At 44.2% G+C, this 12,714-nt stretch overlaps 1 protein-coding gene across 2 annotated transcripts in view; it reads right to left on the minus strand.

Moving 5' to 3' along the window:
* Siah1 (siah E3 ubiquitin protein ligase 1) overlaps positions 1-10,375 on the minus strand; it is a 28,615-nt gene extending 18,240 nt beyond the window's left edge. The window contains exon 1 of one of the 2 annotated variants that reach the window (XM_027405515.2): positions 10,175-10,375. The gene's annotated coding sequence lies outside the window, so the exon portion shown is untranslated. Of the gene's footprint in view, positions 1-374; positions 409-10,174 lie in introns of those variants that run through there. The other variant, XM_027405516.2, reaches the window with a different exon arrangement.
* Positions 10,376-12,714: the final 2,339 nt, after the last annotated feature.

Here is a 12,714-nt window from a genome sequence, read left to right on the forward strand (position 1 = left end):
TGTCAGTCTGCTGAACAATGACACCACCAACGGACGTGCTAAAACGGAAGTGGGAAACTCACAGGGAGCCTCAATCCTAGAAAAAATCCTACAGGCAAATGGAGGAATGCTGAGAGGAGGGGAAAAAAATTGGTTGTCTCCAGGAAAGAACCCCTCCCCACAATTGGTTATTCAATACCAAGTGGTCATAGTCATAGTTAGCATTATACAAACTGAATTTGTTTTATTTATAGATTATGTAATACACACAACTAAACAACAACAACAACAACAAAAAGAGCCATGAGTTTAAGAGAGTAAGTAGGGGGATGTGCATAAGAGGGTTGAGGGACGGAAAGAAAAAGGGTAAATGGCCAGGCGGTGGTGGCACATACCTTTAATGCCAGCATTCAGGAGGCAGAGGCAGGTGGACCTCTGTGAGTTCAAGACCAGCCTGGTCTACAGAGCTAGTTCCAGGACAGCCTCCAAAGCCACAGAGAAACCCTGTCTCAAAAAGAAAAAAAAAGGGGGGGGGATGGGAGGGAGAATGATGTTAATTATAATTATAATAATTTTTAAAAATTGTATCTCTAGCCCAAATTTAAAAAAATAAAAATAAAAAAAGCCCAGCTGTCTCTAAGATCAGCACATGAGACGAAGAGTCGAAAGGAAGATCAGGAGACTTAAGTCACCCCTCTTTTACATCTACCATCTGGCCTAAGACACTATTTTCTCCCCTGGAAGATTACGAGATCATCCTAATCCAGTCTTCCTCTCTTTCCATCTTTGTCTCCAACATTCAAGCACTAATATGTCCTAAGCACAGCAAGCTTAGTGCAATTCAAACTTATATCACATTATCTCACTCCTTTGCTCCGTACCGTACCATGGAGCTCATACGGATTGAAAACTAAAATCCTATAAATGGCCTATAAGGCCCTAAACAATATGATGATGTGTTTGCAGTACTCTGTTTCAATCATTTCTTTCTCCTCACTCTTCCATGACAAGGGTACGTTGTTCCACTGGACCTCTTCTGTCTTCAAACGCTTTTCTCTTAGATTCAAATCTTCATGTATACATTACCTCCTCAATGAGACCAACCCTGGTGGTTTAAACTGTAACCTAATCTGAGCATGGTGGGGCATGTCTGCAACTCAAAAGAGGATGAGGCAGTGAAAACCTCATTCAATGGGTATGGAGAGATGGCTCAGTGCTTAAGAACACTGGCTGTTCTTCCAGAGGATCTAGGTTCAAGACTCAATACTCACATAGCAACTCACAACTGTCTGTAACTCCAGTTCCAGGGGATCCAACACCCTCATACAGACATACATGCAGGCAAAACACCAATGCACATAAAATTAAAAAAAAAAAAAAAAACTTGATGGGGGAGGGCAGTTCAATCCCAAGACCCATACTTGACTCAAAGTACAAGGGAAAGAACTGACTGCTGCAGGGTGTTCTCTAGCTTACACTTGCTCGCACACACATTATCATGCCACATGGACATGTGCAAACCCCCACACTAAAATGTAATAAGATTTTTAACACCCCCAAAAATCGGTCTGTGCCCTGACTCTAACCCCTCTTTTGTGCACTCCTAAAATCACTACACATCTTAACCCTTTTTGCTTCTTCTCTCTTACTCTCTCACTTACTTCTGAAACAGCTCTAATATTTATTCCTTAGACTATGTTACTTTCTATATACTATATAATTTACTTATGGTTTATTGTTCCAAGCCCATCCACCCTTATTTGGAAGGTGGAATTTGTCTAGTTCAATGACATACCTCAAATACTTAAAACAATACTTAGTACACACAGCATCACCTAAAAAAACATTTGTTGGATGGGTAAGCAGAAAGCACAGAAGCATTGCACTTTTGAACAGCAATATTCAGTTACAAAGCAATATGGTATTGCTTTTTGTTTTGCTTTGTTTTGTTTTGTTTTTCAAGACAGGGTTTCTCTGTGTAGCTTTGGAGCCTATCCTGGCACTCGCTCTGGAGACCAGGCTGGCCTCGAACTCACAGAGATCCGCCTGCCTCTGCCTCCCGAGTGCTGGGATTAAAGGCGTGCACCACCAACACCCGGCATGGTATTGCTTTTTAAATTCTTGAATGATTATATAGATCAAACTATGCTGGAAGTGTTAAGAGCAAAAATAACGATGCAACATTTTGAAGTACTATCTCTTCTACATATGTTCTCAGGAAAGCTCTTCAAATTCAAGGGAATGAAGCAAGAAGGAACAGGGATTGCAGTAAACAGAGCCTAAAATAAATTCAGTGCAGTAAAGGGAGCTCTAACAATGACAACTTAGGCTAGGGAAGGCAGTAAGTACTCTACAGTCTGCAGCCTACAAGCAACTTCAACATTTAGAAAAGTAGTGAGGGATGTGGTGACGATTACAGTAAAGCACAAAAACAATGTAAAACTTAGAACAAAAAGAGGGTATTCACTGTAAGAAATACAACTTTAATAGTGCAAGGGAAAACCATCATCTACTATTTTGATCCAATTATAAGTAACCTGTCCAGCCAGGCTGACACACACACACACACACACACACACACACACACAGAGAGAGAGAGAGAGAGAGAGAGAGAGAGAGAGAGAGAGAGAGAGAGAGAGAGAGAACTGGGAAGTGGGGGGCATGCGCTCAGCTCCCTCCATCCACAACAGGAAACCAACAGGCAATGGTTAAGTACAAAACACAATCAGCTGAGCCTAGCTGTCCCTGAAAAAAGAAGAAAGGGGGCGTCATCCTTCAAAACCTTATATAGAGTTGGAGAAATGGCTCAGGGTTAAGAGCACTGGCTGTTCTTCCTAGGACCCTGGATTCCCAGCACCCACATAGCAGTTCACAACTATATCTCCAGAGCCAGAGGATCCAATGCCCTCTTCTGGTCTCCTCGGGCACTAGGCATGCATACAGGCAAAACACCAAGCACATGAAATTTAAAACAAACAAAGTCCCAGTAGAGGACTGTAATAGGCTTTTGTGAAGCTCAATGACAGAACATTTGCCTGGCTGAGAGACCCTATATTCCATACCTAACACAACAAAACTCTTGAGAAGTTAGGCAGAGTGGCTCACACTTGCAGTCTTAGTGCTTAGGAAGCAGAGATAGGTTGAGTTTCTGTAAGTTAGCCAGACAGGACTGACTACACAGTGAGTTCCAATCTGGGCTACATGATGAGAACCTGTCTCACAACAAAACAGAAACACAAAGAAACCTTGTGAATTCTACACTATATAGAATACAAAACTTTTTCAACTAAAGGGAAAGTTCAAAAAGTAAGGAAATGTCATATATAAATTTATTTTCAAAGAATTTAGTCTTAACTCTTAGCAAAAATGTAGGGAATCGTCCAACTCTTTGGGAGATACTTAATGTAAAAGGCTGTCACAATTAAGCAGTTTATACCACAATATTAAGTGTATATCACTGTGATATAGCACATTTTCTTCCAAGGGTCTTTCTTCTGATTCACATGTTGGCAAAGATATATGAACACATATGAACACAAATACCTACAACATACATAAAAAGAATAAACTAAAAACTCTTCCTGAAGAAAAGTTTAGGCTGGACATGGTGGCACATGCCTGTAGTCCCAGCACTCAGGAGCCAGAGGCAGGTGGATTCCTGTGAGTTCCAGACCAGCCTGGTCTACATACACCCAGGGCTACACAGAGAAACACTGTCTAAAAGAAAAAAGTGGTTTAAGTGTGGTCCAGATAACATACTGTGGTCCATAAGACTATCATATATTACACGTAAGAATCAACTACTAAAAGTGGTAAGGTGTCTGGGGACAAAACTCAGTGGTAGATCATTTATTTTCCTAGCATGCCAGGGGCTCTAGATTTATGCCTAGTGTCCCAAACAACAAAAACAGTAAGTAGAAGGAGGAAAAGTAGAGAACAGAATCAGCACAGAGGGCATGAGGCAAATGTACCTACAATCACAAGTGAAATATCAAGTTGTTAGATCTCAAGATTTATAAGCACAAACTCCTTTTGATATGGCCAGCTCAACGGTTACTGAGAGGAATCTATCATTTAATGGGAAAATGCCCATTTCAGTCAGATCAAAGAAATTAACTTTAAAATATTTATGGCTGGGGTTGGAGATGGCTCCATGGTTAAGAGCATGTCTGCTCTTGCAGAGAATCTGAGTTCAGCTCCCAGCACCCACACTGGGCAGTTCACAACCACATACAACTCTAGCTACAGGAGATCCAACACCCTCCTCTAGCCTCTGAGGGCACAGCATCCTCATGGTACAAACCTACACAAAGACACATAATTTGAAAATAAATAGATGTTGCAAAAGAGAAAAACCTTCAATAAATTGAGAGCTGCAGAGAGGTATGGTGCTTAAAAGCACTTACTGTTCTTGCAAAGGACCCAGAGTTTGGTTCCCAGTACCCATATGGCAGCTTACAACCACCTATAATTCCAATTCCAAGAATTCCACACCACAGAAACCAAGAGGGAAAGAGAAGAGCAAAAAGGAGGGAAGGACATATTTGTTACTGGCCGTTTGTTTATAAATATAGATTAGCTTTTCTCCTTCTGGTTCATGTGCCCAAACTTTTGTTCCAAACAAACAAACAAAAAAATGTACATACACACACACACACAAGTTCAATATGTTGAACTTAATGAAAAGTCTTTACTATCCAGAACAACTCGGTCAGACTTTATCAGCATTATTCAAACTGCAATTTCTGTTGACTTACAGCAATCATGCACACCATGTGTAAGTGCTGGAATGCTACGTTATTTGACGGTGACCTTGTCAGGAACAAACTCAACAAGAACTGAAACAGATGGGAAGGAGCACATGCAGCATTAATCCCTTTCATAGAAAGCTCAAAAGTAAATTCCATCTGTGGCATTAAAGGCAAAGGGTACCTCCTGTCAGGAGTGGTAATTAGATGAGGAAAGAGGGTTTCTTGTTCTGGTAATGGTCATCTTAACCCCCAGGGAATGGTTACAATAGGGGTTTACTTGGTGAAAATTCAAGGCCTACACATGATGTGAGCACCTTTCTATACGTAGTTATGTAAAATGTCAACCAGAAAGCATACATTAAGAACCAAAGTGCATCATTCAATCACTTTAGTACTCTCCTAGGATCTCCTTGAGCAGCAACCAGGAGTCCTGGCAAGCACCTGATAACAGTTCCTTTCCCCCTGCACAGATGCCCAATCCATTTCTATACCTCTGACCTATCACATACAGTACCTGCATTCACTGAGGGTTTCACCTCTCCTACTTTCAGAAAAGACAGCAGAAACCACCAAAGCCAAAACTACTTTATCTTCTCTCCATCAAGCCTACAGGCTAACTTCTCTCCCTTGAAAATTACTGCTTAGATAGAACCCTATCTTCTTGCTTCTCCATGTTACACTTCCCTCTTAGGCCAGGTCTTTCCAACATAAGCACGCACTACTAGCCCCCATCTGGCTTCTATGACACTGCATGCCTCTGGTTTTCTTTCTCCCTCAGATTCCATAGACAGTTCAACTCAAGCACATCAGAACTCTGAATTTTATTGCTGTCCTGGCCTATCATCTCCTCCAGTCTTTTTCATCTTGTCAAGTGGCAACACAACCCATAGTCACTCTAGCCAGAAGTCTTCATTCCTTCCCTTCCCTACCTCTCATGTCTAACCCATCAGAAAGATCTGTTATTATGGATCAAAAATATAACACTTTCTTCATTTCGCTGCCGGCACGTTATTTAATCCAGATCATAATCACCTATCACAGAATATAAGAAATAAAGTCTTCTTCGAAGAGCTAAAGCAATTTTTTTTTTTCTTGGTTTTTTGAGACAGCATTTCTCTGTATAACTTTGGCTGTCCTTGAACTCATTCTGTAGACCAGGCTGGCCTTATAACTCACAGAGATCAGCTTGCCTCTGCCTACTAAGTGCTGGGACTAAAGACATGTGCCACCACCACCTGGCTTAAAGCAAACTTTAAAAGTCAGTGGATTATGTTATCCTTGTTAAGTAAACCTTTTTGAGAATTTCCTCAAAACTCTTAAAATTCACATTCCTGTTGACTCAACAAAATCTGAACAACCCCTCCCCCACCCGCCTGCTTCCTCAATCCATCATTTCATTTCAGTGACATTCTCCTGGCATCTTATAGACTCCAAATCCTGCAGCCTCAAGGACACTTACTAGGCTGCTTCAAAGGGCTAGCTCCAGTTCATCTTCCTTTAAATGTTACCACCCCAAAGAGCAGCTGCCCCTCCCATCCAGTCTCTACTTCAGTACCTCTGACTCCTTTTATAGTACATAAAATAACTTGTAATTTTATTTCTTCACGAGAATGTCAGGCTAATATTTAGAAGTATCTTACTGCAATTATTTAAGCTGTGTATAAAAACATTGTGGGGGCTGGAGAGATGGCTCAGAGGTTAAGAGCACTGACTGCTCTTCCAGAGGTCCTGAGTTCAATTCCCAGCAACCACATGGTGGCTCACAACCATCCTTTATGAGATCTGGTGCCCTCATCTGGTGTGCAGATATACATGGAAGCAGAATGTTGTATACATAATAAATAAATAAAATCTTTTTAAAAATAAATAAATAAAATAAAAACATTGTGGATTGATTTGTTTGGTTGGTTGGTTGGTTGGCTAGCTGGTTGGTTTCTCGAGACATGGTTTCTCTGTGTAATATCACTGTATGTCCTGGAACTCAACTGTGTAGACCAGGCTGGCCTCGAACCCACAGAGATCCACCTGCCTCTGCCTCTCAAGTGCCGGGATTAAAGGTGTGCACCACCCCTACCTGGCTGGCATTGTGTTTTTTAATGTAAAAGTAGGCAGTATTTCTGCTCTCAAGGATCTTAGAGAACTGACAGATGACAGGGCCACAAGATACATTCAGGTCTAACTCTTAATGGCCTGTCCTTTTAATCACACAATTACAATGGTACTTTAACAGTAGGACCAAGGTGGTGGGTAATATACTTAACAGCTGTTTACATAGTACTAGAACCTAAAGCTCAGAGAAACTAATCTTCCCAAAATAGCAAAAGCAGGCATTGAAGATTACGTACAACCACAAAGTACTATAGAAATGTACAGTGTTCAAGGAACTAAATAATCTAGTTTGAATAAGTAGGGCAAAGATGACACACTGGGATATGGCTGGAAAAGTCTATTTAAGTAAATGAAAAGATACAAGTCATTTAGCCTTGATTTACTGAGCACCAGCTAGCTATATGCCAACGTAGTGCTGAACAAGCAGGTAAACAAAGCTAAAACTCAAAGACATTATAGCCTATTTGGAGAAGCAAAGAACTATTCAGAAAAACAGCAGCTCAGGAGACACTGCAGTGGAGACAAGCTGAGTACTGTGGGAACATGGAGAGATGGCACCCAATTAATTCAATGTAGGGAGTTCAGGAAGAGCTCAGCTAATGATGATGAGGCTATTATGAACTTAGTAGGATGAGCGGGACCTGGAAGCACACGGTCCATCAAAAAGGCAAGGAAGCAACAGAAAGGGCCAGCTCAGGCAAGATGCTGTACTTACTAAACACATCAAGGCCTTGAAGGCCTTTCAAGTCAGGTTCACGGGCTTAATGAGGAAGTTCATTTACAGTGATAACACTAGACAGTCATAAGAATGGCTAACCAGGGCTGAGACCTGACTCAGTTGTTAAGAGAACTTACAACTCTTGCAGAGGACCCCAGTTCAGTCACTCATGTCAGGGAACTCACAGCTACCTGTAACTCCAGCTTCAGATGATCTCTTCAGATTGCCCTCTCCTGGCCTCTGTCATCAGACCATTACCAGTAACTATATTTACTGTAAATAAGAAAGTTTCTTCCTCATATTTGTCTATTTCTAGGGAAGCTCTGAAATTTTCATACAGATCTGGTTGAAGACAAGGTCTAAATGAAATACATGAAACATTTAAATATTTTATAAATTACATGCAGAAATTTATATTTGTACTTAAAGATCTGAAGTAGATCTTGTTAAGAGAACTTCCAGTCCTTAAAATTGAGTGTATCAACTACCATAAAATAAAAAGTAAGTCATCTACAACTATGCAAAGTCACTCAACTTGTTCTGTTACCTTAATTATGTAAGACTGATTTTCAAAATACTTTACACACTGAAAACAAAACTCTTCCAATCAGTGGCACATATGGGTATTTCCCTTGTTACTTATTACTTTTAACCAAATAGAATATTCTTCTGAAATACAGATAATAAGAATACAACATTTTTTTCAGGTTTGGGGGTGTGTGTATGGGGGGTGTTCACTTAGATAGCCCTAGCTGGCCTAAAACTCTTCCCCTGCCTCTGCCTCCCAAATGTTGGAATTCCAGGCAAGTAATATGAGTACAGGTTTCTACCACCAAGCTCACCTTTTTGGTGTAAAAATTTCCTGAAGGCAGGAGAGAGCAGATATTATGATGCAAAATGAATTACATTTGTTTCTAAATGTAATTCTTTTTTTTCCTTTCTTTTTCTGTGAGATACTATCCTGACTAATTTGTAATTCCCCAAATTTGCTACACTGTATTTCAGTTTTAAATACTGTTACAAAGCTATGCTGCAAACATGCCAAAAGGGGTCTCTTAAAACAATTCTAATTCATAACAAATCTGGCAAAGTCCACGTTAAGTAAAAAGCTCTGAACAAAATTGCAACTAACCTATCCAGATTAGAGAAGTTTGTATTGTTATTTAAATTTCCAAAACAAAAAAGTACGGGTAATTTATGTAATGCACTTGGAGAAAATCTACCGGTCACAAACTTATCCCACAGGGAAACACTCCACCACGTGAGCCAATCTCTCCGTGACAGTTACTATGTCACTCCATTTGTCATAGCAACTTCTGAAGGAGACGGTGACACCACAGGTAACTACACTAATTAAAGGGATTCACTGTCCTACTTTTCCAAGTTAGGTAACTGAAGTCCTTGAAAGTGAACTCATCCATAATCTAAAACAGCTAAAAGGAAACTTAATTTTTTAACCTAGTTGACTTTCCAAATTCCAAAATGTACAATAGCTACCAATTCACATCTCCGATCACTCAAGTTCCAAAATTCCACCATTTCAGAACGCAGATCATTTTGTCCTCAAATCCTTTCATTTAGCAAAAAACCCAAGCACTAACGATTATGATTCCAAATATTTTGGTCTATGTACTTCCAACGTATCCATGCCAAGATAACTTAAGCGTATGCTATGAGACAACAGCCTGAGCAGTAATCATTTGTTGAGCAGTAACTGTAAGAGCTCTTTGCACTTCAGCTATTTCCCCCCTCATCAGTTCTCAACAAGCTTGAGGTGGATACTTTGCATTAGACCCATTTTGCAGATATGGAAAATGAAGCACCCGAGAAATGAGGCATCTTGCCCACGGTCACAAACCGTTGGGGCAGGATTTGAATCAAAGCTGGACAGTAGAGTTCGGAACCCGTGCTCCTAACGCTTTAACGAGTTAACATTTCACCCTTGCCAGTCCCCTATCAAGAAATGGCAAGTGTTCAAAGCTAGGAATAGCAAGTAAGATCCCTGTCTCCTACATGCACATTCGGGGCTTCCATTTGACTTTGACGAATCAACTACATGGCCTCATTTTCCGAAGGCACAAATGTGACTCCTGCCAGGGTAAACAAATTTCCTCTCTTTCCAGGAACCGGCGCTCCGCAGCGGCCCAGGGCGTGCACACGAAGTTGCATCTGGGAGCGTGGAGGAAGGACCCCAACTATCCCGCAAAGGAAGCTGGGCGGAGCAAGGCTTAAGCTTAAAGGCTGGAGCGGCCCGGGCGGGCGTCCGCGCGCTCGCTCCTGGCGACATAAACAAGGGAGGAGGCTGCGTTCTTCCCCGCACAATGAAGGCGCCGGTCCGGCTGAGGCCGCCCGCCCGGAGCCGCCGAGGCGAGGCCCGACCGCGGCCCGCGCGGCGCGGCTGACCTCCGCCATGTTGGCCGTCCACCCGGCCGCACAACAAAGGCTGCGCGAGGGCGCGGGCGGTAGCCTCGGCGCGCCCGCCCGCCGCCGCCTCCCCACACGGCCGCTCTCGGCCGGGCCCGCCCGGGCGGCCGAGACAAAGGCGCCGCGACTCCGCGAGGACCCGCCGGCCCTCCCCGGGCCGCGGCCGGCTCCTCCCTCCAGGCCGCCCGCTTACCTGTGGGCGGAGAGCGCGCCGCGGACCCCGGCCCCGTCTAACGCGCCCGGTCGCCAGCTGCCGCCGCCGCCACCGCCGCCGCCACGCGCCGCGCGGGCCGCGCCTCCACCTCTCCCAGCGCCGAGACCGACGGGACACCCTGGGCCGCCGCCCTCGAGAGCGCGCCCGCCCGGCAGCCCGGCTCCCCTGCCGCCGCCGCCGCGCCCCGCGCGTCCTCGAGCCTGCCGCGCGCGCCCGCTAAACACCACACACTGCGGCGGCCGCCATGAGCGGGCGCGCGCCGAGAGCCCGTTGGGGCGGGGCTTCCCAGGTCCGCGCAAGCGCAGAGGCAGCTGGCGGCCGCGGCCCGCGCGCGTACGGTGATACTGGTTACCGCGGCGGCGGTTGGCGACGGGACGCTTCGGTTACCGGAGCTGCGCCCCGAGCATCCCCGCCGCGAGGCGGCTGAGCGGTCTCCGGCCCTTCTGTGAGGTGGGCTGGGTTTGCGCCTCGCCTCTCCCCTGGCCCGCGGCCTATGTCGGCCGCCACGACCCCACTCCTGGAGGAAGAGAGGGCCGCGCCTCCCGGTAGTCTAGTTAGAAGCACGCCTTTTCCTCTGCGTCCCCCCCCACTCATCTAGGAAGCTCCTCGTTGGGGACTGTCCATCCTGCTGCTTTAAACTAAGAAAAAGGAAAAAAAAAAAAAAAAACCCGGATCTGGGCACTGTGTAGCACGCATGTGACCCCAGCACTCGGGAAGCAAAAAACGGAATCTTCACAAGTTTGGGGCCAGGCCAGAGAGTTCTAGGGCTTCACGGTGAGACCCTTGATCTAAAATAATTAAACGAAAACCTCATCGTCAAGGCTAGGGATGGATTCATGAGGAATGTTTGCCTACAATGAGACTCCCCAACTGCGGGTGAAGTGGTAGAAACCTTTACATTTGATTCTGTGATTGTGAGGATGTGTGTATGGAGGTCAGAGGGACAACTGTGGGTTCTGGGGTGAGACACGAGTGGTGAGCCTTGGTGACAGGCTCTGCTAAGCCATCTCACCAGTCCCCGTTACAATTTTTTGATGTGTGCCTGAGTCTGACTAGGTTACTGAATGAATTTCCAGGAAAGAACTATAGAAATGGAATGCTGTGCGAATACAAAGTACTTTGTTTTATATTTGGCATTTCAAGAAAGTTGTCTCCCCACCCAACCATCAGCACAAACACCGCCCCAGCCAGAACCCAAATTTGTGCTCAAAGGCAGAATTATCAGCTTCCCTCAGCATATTTACTTCTGTTCTCCATGTAATCCTTTTTCTTATTGTGGCCTTCCTCTGGGACCATTAGCACATCCAGTTGGGAAGTTTGGTGTTTTTGTTTTTGTTTCTTTAATATTTTTAGCCGAAAGCACCATATACGACCAATATGGTGGTCCCTAAAGCCCAAAAGCCAGATAAAAGAGTTATGTTATATAGGTCCACGAAGACTTTAGGTTTTAGTAGTGTGTTCATTTCAACAAATGTTTATTTACATAGGGCATCTAAAATTACCATACTGAGCTTAGTCACAGAACTTAGCAAGTAGGAAGACATTCATTTACTCTCCCATTCATTGAATAAACAATAGTCACTATACTAGTCCTAAGAATACAGAACCATTGGCTGGTCAGTTAGAAGTATTTGTAGTCTAGAAGACACATTAGTCTCATTAAATATACTCCCTACAACTGTGAAAAAAAATCACCAACCATGCCTGACTCAGGTATGTGAATGCACAGATGTCTAGCACAAAACTGAAGGAAAAGGAATTAGCCAATTAACTAATGAAGCAGGAAAAAATGTCAGTAGATAACCCTGTGGCTGTCCACTTGTCCTGTCTGGGTTTTTTTAATTAGGGGGTGGGCTTAAGGCGGGAGGGCATAGGCCCTGGGGTGCTGCAAAGCCAGTGGAGTTTAGTGATGTTGTGCTTTGAGGAGCAAGGTACTCATTTGGTTTCCTAAAGGATGAAACTCCTCAGCCTGGTGACAGAATGGTGAGAGCTTAAGTGGGATGGTGGGGAGGTGGCCACAGAGAAGGATCTAAGACCAGTGATCCCAGATGGGCACGTGAAAGTATCAAATGCTACTTTGACCGCCTCAGTGCCGGACTCAGGTGTTACTTCATCAATCCCAGAAGAACTCCATGAAATAAACTGGGTAGTGGTGCGTGCCTGTAATCCCAGCACTCCGCAGGCAGAGACAGGTGGATCTCTGTGAGTTTGAGGCCAACTTGTTCTACAAAGCATGTTTCAAGACAGCCAGGGCTACACAGAAGCCATGGAGGGGGCAAAGGTAGAAACCTCCAGGAAATAACTAGCATTATTGTTCCCATTCTTGCTCTTCTAGAGCAAGTAAGGCATATGAAACCTAGAAAGTGCTAGATGTCAGTCAAGATCTAAATCCAACCCAGGTAGCATACAGTGGGGCACACTCTTAGACACAATACTTGGGAGAATGACACAAGTGAGTCACCATTGAAGACATTGCCCAAAAAAAAGAAACCAGCTTCAATGACCTAACTGCTATTCTG

This window comes from Cricetulus griseus, chromosome 3, assembly GCF_003668045.3.
Source record: "Cricetulus griseus strain 17A/GY chromosome 3, alternate assembly CriGri-PICRH-1.0, whole genome shotgun sequence".
In the NCBI taxonomy this organism is placed as follows: Eukaryota; Metazoa; Chordata; class Mammalia; order Rodentia; family Cricetidae; genus Cricetulus; species Cricetulus griseus.